The sequence below is a fragment of the Emydura macquarii genome, unplaced genomic scaffold, assembly GCF_026122565.2.
Source record: "Emydura macquarii macquarii isolate MOO-44397 ecotype Brisbane River unplaced genomic scaffold, CSIRO-AGI_Emac_v2 contig_1551, whole genome shotgun sequence".
Taxonomy (NCBI): Eukaryota; Metazoa; Chordata; order Testudines; family Chelidae; genus Emydura; species Emydura macquarii.
In genome coordinates, this window is record NW_027131688.1 from 11092312 (window position 1) to 11098791 (window position 6480).

Here is a 6480-nt window from a genome sequence, read left to right on the forward strand (position 1 = left end):
AGGTAGTTAAAGGCTGCTATCAAATCCCCCCTCATTCTTCTCTTCTGCAGACTAAACAAGCCTATTTCCCTCAGCCTCTCCTCAGAACACATTCAAATGGTAATTGATATTACCTTTCCTTAATAAACCATCCACATCCTGAGACGGGACTAAATGCCTGGTTCTAGAGCTTGCATAACTATACGCTCTTCCACTTGAGTTAACACAAGAGCTCTGTCAGCCTTCATCTATAGAAGTATCCTTATGTTCTTGCTGAGCTGCAGTCAGTCAGTAGAGGGCGACATGCTCACACAAATGTGTAGTTACTGCTCCCTTCTCCCCTCTCCCCCCCCCCCCCAGAGTCAATGACAAAAGCCTCCCAGAGATATCAAAAAGTAGTCACATACATTTTCAAGTAGATTTTGCTTTTCTGAAAGTTTGATGGGGTGACAGGCATGACAAGCCATATTTGAGCTAGAGAAAGATGAAGAAACATTAAATAAAAGTCAGAATTTCAAAATCAATTTTCGAACAATATGTCATTCAAAAAGCCTCCGATTATCTTTATACATTACAGAAACATTCTCCTTTGCCTTCAGACTAACCCTTGCAATATTCAGGCCAAACCAATTTTCCCAGACATAGTTAATTGCATCTTTGTAATGGAAGCTGGTTCCTCAACTAAGGAAGGCTGCATTGTTTATTATGCATATTACAGAAGCACTTAGACCCCTCAGCTCTAGACAAGGTGACTGGGCTGCGTGCTGCACAGACATATGGTAAGACACAGTCCCTGCCCCGAGGAATTTACAGTATAAGCTTAATGGAACAAGTGACTATCTCAAACAGCAGGGAAGGGAGAAGCCTCACAGTAATCATTAGGAATTATACAAAGCTTTCTGTCTTCAAGTCACTTTTCAAACATGAATTTTGCTGCCCACCATCCCCTGGAGGTGGCAAATTAAGTATTATCTCTATTTCAAAGACAAAAAAAACAAGCAGAGGATTTAATTTGCTCAAAGCAACAGTGTCGGAATGGGGAGTATAAATCAGCAATTCCTGCCTCTTAGTCCTGTTTTCAGACCATTGGCTTGCAGAAATGAAAATAATTCCTCTGAACATAAGGTTTGGGTCTTGAGGAGTAGATTAGACTTTTGTTTTCCTGTTGAGTACCAAAGTTATTTTAATGTTCAGCGTTTGAAATGGACCCTTTTGTCTTTTTTTTTTTTTATTAAATTGGTCACAATACATTTTATAAAAAATTATATAGTTGGGGGGAAGGGGGAGTTGGTAACTTGTCTAAATCATTATTGAAATTTTTCATTTACTGAAACCATTTCAATAAATAAAAAATTTCAAAATAGTTACCAAAAGCAAATTTTAAAAATATCTATTGAGAGAGTCATTTTCATTTTTTTTAAACTGAAAAAAATCTCAGGAAAAATGTGAAATGTTGATAACCTTTTTGTAAGAACCTTTTAAATTTCTTTTAATGACAAAATATTTTGTTCAGCAATTTTCTACCTTCTAAATGAATAAGGTACCAGGTTTGCAACTACACATTACAGGTCATCAGCACCATGTACTGATTCCACTTGTGGAAAAGTTTTTAAAGTTGGAAGCAACGCAGCGTAGGTAGGTTGCTGTAGCAGAGGGAGGTTATATTATTTCAGCTCTTCTTGTGCAATATAACTAAAGCTACAGGAACCTATTTGTCTAAGTTGCAAGTTCCAGCTGCCTGGCATGAAAAATATGGGCGACATTTACTTTGCTCATAATGCCTGTTCAAGGTAGTAGTAGGTGAAAAGATGTGCTCAGCAGGCGTCTCTCTTAAGGTTCTGATGGAATTCTCATCTGGTCTCATCTAACAAGACACAGAGCATTGCAGCAATGTTTGAAAGGCACCGCCCTTCAAACTGTTCCTTAGACACAGCTTGCGATTGGATCCAAATAGCTAACTGTGAAAAGCAGACATTTAGCACCCATGGACAGACAGAAGCAGTTAGCAAGGATAGACTTTGTCATTTATCCTTATTGGTAACAGAAGGTTACCACACACACACACATAAAGGGGGAGAAGGGGTCTGAAAATCAGTCATAGGCCTACAGCTCAGTAGAGAATAAAATGTTGGTGTCCTTACGTCAGTTTGGAGATTAATAGAAAGTCTTATCGTGTATAAAACCCCCTTTGATTAAACAGGCCATTTCAAACCTGTGTGGGCTACTAGCTAAATATCAGACTGTGGTTACAGAATCGGAGTACTGGAAGGGACCTCCAAAGGTCATCTAGTCCAGTCCCCTGCACTTATGGCAGGACCAAGCATTATCTAGACCATCCCTGACTAACCTGTTCTTAAAAATCTCCAACGATGAAGATTCCACAATGCACTGTGGCAGAAAGGGATTTCCTGTAACTATAGAACTTCACAGTTGGACAAGCAGATTTTCTGTGTATTTAGGTTCTTGTACTGCACTTCTCATCAGATATCTGAATGCCAGCAAACCACACAACTCGTTACAGGCCTTATGTGTAAACGTATGTAAGGCATGCCCTCGCCACAAACCTCAAATGAAAGATTCTGTGCAGAAGCAGGATTTCCCAGGTTTATTAAGAGCTATTCCATCTACATAGGTAACCATAGCACACTCTTCATATTAAGGATGCTGATGGTAGAGAACATATCTCAGATTTACATCTGGAATAATAGCCATTAGCGGTCAGGGATGAGTTTGCTAACTGAGAGTAATAAGAGCTTAATTCAACGGAGCTTAGTTGAAACGGCATGAATAGTCAAAAGAATCCCACTTCTCTCTGGTTCTACTTCAGCTACACCCCATTCAAAGTCTCTGGCCGAATATTGGATCAGGCTTTTTATTGGCTGATTGTATGGGGTGAAATTCACCCCTCTGCAGAGTCTCTACAAGGGCTATTCATCACTCAAGATCTCAACATAGAGTTTAAGTGGAAGTCAAGTAGCGCCCAGGGCCTTGTGTGGATGTCTACACAGGACAGATCTTAAGTCAACCAATGAAGATCATCTGTAAGAACAACATTACCTTAGTGAGATGCATTATTCATCTCCCTTGAACGTCTCCACGTGATGGGGTTAGTCAGTCAAAAGGTTTTCCAAAGTGTTTGTTTTTTTGCAGTGTGGTGTTTTCCCATACAGAACTAAGTTTGAATAAAGTTTTAGCTTGTTCACTAGAGGGGGTTGGCACGCTACACAGTCTTTGGACTGTTGAGACAGCTGTCTTGTGACATAGCTGCTTACAAGCCGAGAGGTTAGATCTGCAATGGTTTTGCAGCCAGAACTGTTTTGGAGACTTGCAGAATGAATCTCCATGTAAAACGGAGCATGCTGGTGCTTCAGGCTCCACAGAGCTGATTCTACTAAATGTTCACAGAAGGTCTGGGGGGGAGAGAAGCCACCCGAGCCCCGTACAAAGCAAATGAAAATACTGATCTTCCTTGAAGCAAAATAAAATGGTTTCACGTGTTTGTGCTGTTAAAAATTTCAAAACAGATTGGCATCAGAGCGGGGCCTGAGCTAATCAGTTCAGACCTTGACTGGGATTTTGAAGATGCTCAGCATTTGGAAGGAAGATTGGGGCTTTGGTTTGGCCTGTCCTGGAGCGAAGGACCAGCTGCAAAATTCTGATCTACAGTTCTGTTGTAATCTTCCGACACCCAGCCATTTTGGTGATTTGAATCTGGGGTTTGGCTGTGCCTTCCTCTCTTGGTGGCACTGCTTTCAATAAACACCCGGATCTACTACCCGAAGCAGCCTGAAGTGGCATCTGTAAGGTGAAGCAAGAGGCCTTTGCTCAAGAGAGAATGAGAACCGTGGGGAGAAGGAGAGGAGAGGGCCCTAGATAGGACGCAGGCAAATGGAGAAGAAATGGGGAAAGCACCAGAGAAGCTGGGGTCTTCTTCCTTTTCTTATACCAGCCCATGCTCAATAGATTTACCTTTCAAAGACCTCTCCCATGTGTGGGCTGATGCCTCTGGACTTGGAAAGTTGTGAAAAGCTCCTGTGAACCCCTTGTCCTGCCTGGCCCCCTCCCTACCTTCCCCTCCCACAGCCATGGCCGCTACCCCAGCCGTGAGCGAAGACAGCCGAAGGCAATCAGTGGAAGCAGCCACCACCACGTCCCAACCTCTGTGCCCTGTTGTCTCAGGGTGAAGCATTCAGCAGACCCATGTTGCCTAGGTCCCCTGGCACCACACTGCTCTTTTCTGAAAGGCTCCTGGCACGCAGAGGTGGATTAAGATTTACTGGGCACAAAGAACATTTGGGCTGCCCAACCCCCATTAAAAACCCAGACCTGCCCACTTTTTACCATGGTTGTAATTTGGGGGCAGGGGGTGGCATTGTCCCCCCCAAACTGCAAGCCTTGGGTGGGTGTGGAGTGGTGCCAGCCTCTTCCTGGGGAGGGTGGGGGGGGTTGAGAGGGGCCCTCACCATGAGGCCTGGTCCCTCTCAGTGGCCCCGCCCCACTGCTCCTCTACCCCAGGAAGCCCCAGCCCATGGAGACATTGGAGCTTGCCTGTAGTAAGAGCCACCCAGGGAGCCGAGGCTGCTGTGGGGAACTCCAGAATCTCCACCCGCCCTGGACAGTGCACCCCAAGGGATGGGGACATGGGCGAGGGGCTGCTTTCGAGCACCCTGACCTCCTGCCCAGGGCAGGTGGAGGTCTTGGGCTCCCCACAGGGGCCTGGGCTCCATTGGCAGCTCTTACCACTGCCCAGCTCTGGCTTCGGGCCTGGCCAGGGGGCAGGGCCTCGGGGGAAGAGGAGGAGCAAGAGTGTGGCCATGGAAACAGGTGGCACCTCGTGCCCCCCCACACTTCTATCGAGGTTCCAGCACTCCTGCCGGGTCCCCCATGGACCTCTGCATTAAACCATCCCTGCTGGCAAGGGACTAAGCCAGGCTGATTCTTCAGAAGGAACTGGGGGAACGAAGGAGGTGAAAGGTGAATCAGGGAAAGGCTAGAAGAGGAAGAAACCAGGGGAGAGTGAGGGAAAAGGAGACGCAACCCCAGGAGAGTGACGGTGGGTATCTTGCACGTGAGAGGCTAGATTTTTGCCACAAGACTGATGAATGGACTGAGAGGGAGGTTGCGGGGGGGGAGGGGGTGGGGGGGATGAAAGATGACTGAGGGAATTGGTAATGTGGACTAGGGGGAGGAAAAACATAGAAATATCCCTTGCCCTTTGATCAATTTATTTTTCCACCACTGCTACCCCACCTCCCCAATTTGATCTTCAGCAGCAGCCTGGAGGAAGCGCAGGGTAGGTAGCATGATGACCTGGTCTCCATTGTCCTTAATGATAAAGGTTAGGTCTGCACCCTTTACACCTCGCTTTCAGAGTAAAATCCACCTGAGTTCTTTTGTTTTCACCTGTGCATTTTGAAACTGAATTTGCTGTTTTCCCACACTTCCTCACACCCAACCACCTGCCCCCATCGTTGGCTTGTCTCTCTCACCAAAAGAAGTTGGTCAAACAGAAGATCTTCCCTCACCTCCCTTGTGTCTCTAACATCATGCTCGTCAGAGCAGCGCCGACGTCTCAGGGGGCCGTGTGCCGACGATTTCTTGGGAATGGAGTGGAGGGCGGGGATGTGACACTAAGGCCTGGCCTACTCTACAGAGTTTGGTCAACGGCAGGCAGCTTACGTTGCCCTAACTCTGTAAGTCTCCACACTAAAATGTCACTCCCACCAATGTAACTCGCCCCCTATGCCAAGCTAATAACACCACCTCCATGAGAGGCACAGCGCTTAACATCAACACGGTTAGGTCAACGCAGCGTAGACACTGCGTTGCTTACATCAACTGGTGCTGCCTTTCAGAAGCTGCCCTACAATGCCCCACAGGGACAGTTAAATCAGTGTAAGCGCTCCTGGTGAGGGTGTGCGCCGCTGTTACAAGGAGCCTAGCGTGGACATGTAAAAGCAATGTAATTACTGCGATGGCGGTACCTCGACGTAACTTAGTCGCCATAATTTTGTAGCGTAGATCCAACCTAACACTCTAACTTACTGTGCATAGGATTTTTGTCCTCTCATCAAGCAGACCGGGCAGGGATGGGCTGAAGCTGATGCTGATTTTCAAGCTTAGTGCGCCTTAGAGAAATATCAACTATAATGGGTTGATTTAAACTCCTAGAGGTAGCAGAGGGACTCCCTGTGTGACAAACCGAACAGTTCCCAGCTCTGGAGCTGCTGCTTTTTCACACAACTGGGTGCTGAAGGTGAAATGAAAAGACGAAATTCCCTGTGGATTTAGGATTATTTCCAAGAAACATTGCCAAGCTGCCATGCAGTGGCTATCAGAGAGCCTGGTAATTCTAGGGCCAGATTCTCTGTTGGTATCAGAGGAGCTACACCAATTTACACCAGCGGAGGAGCTGTCTGGCCCTGTACACGTGCATGGTAGCTACCCTGCTGCATAGCCAGTGGCATTCTAGAAGGGCGGGGAGTTCACGAGCGATTTGTT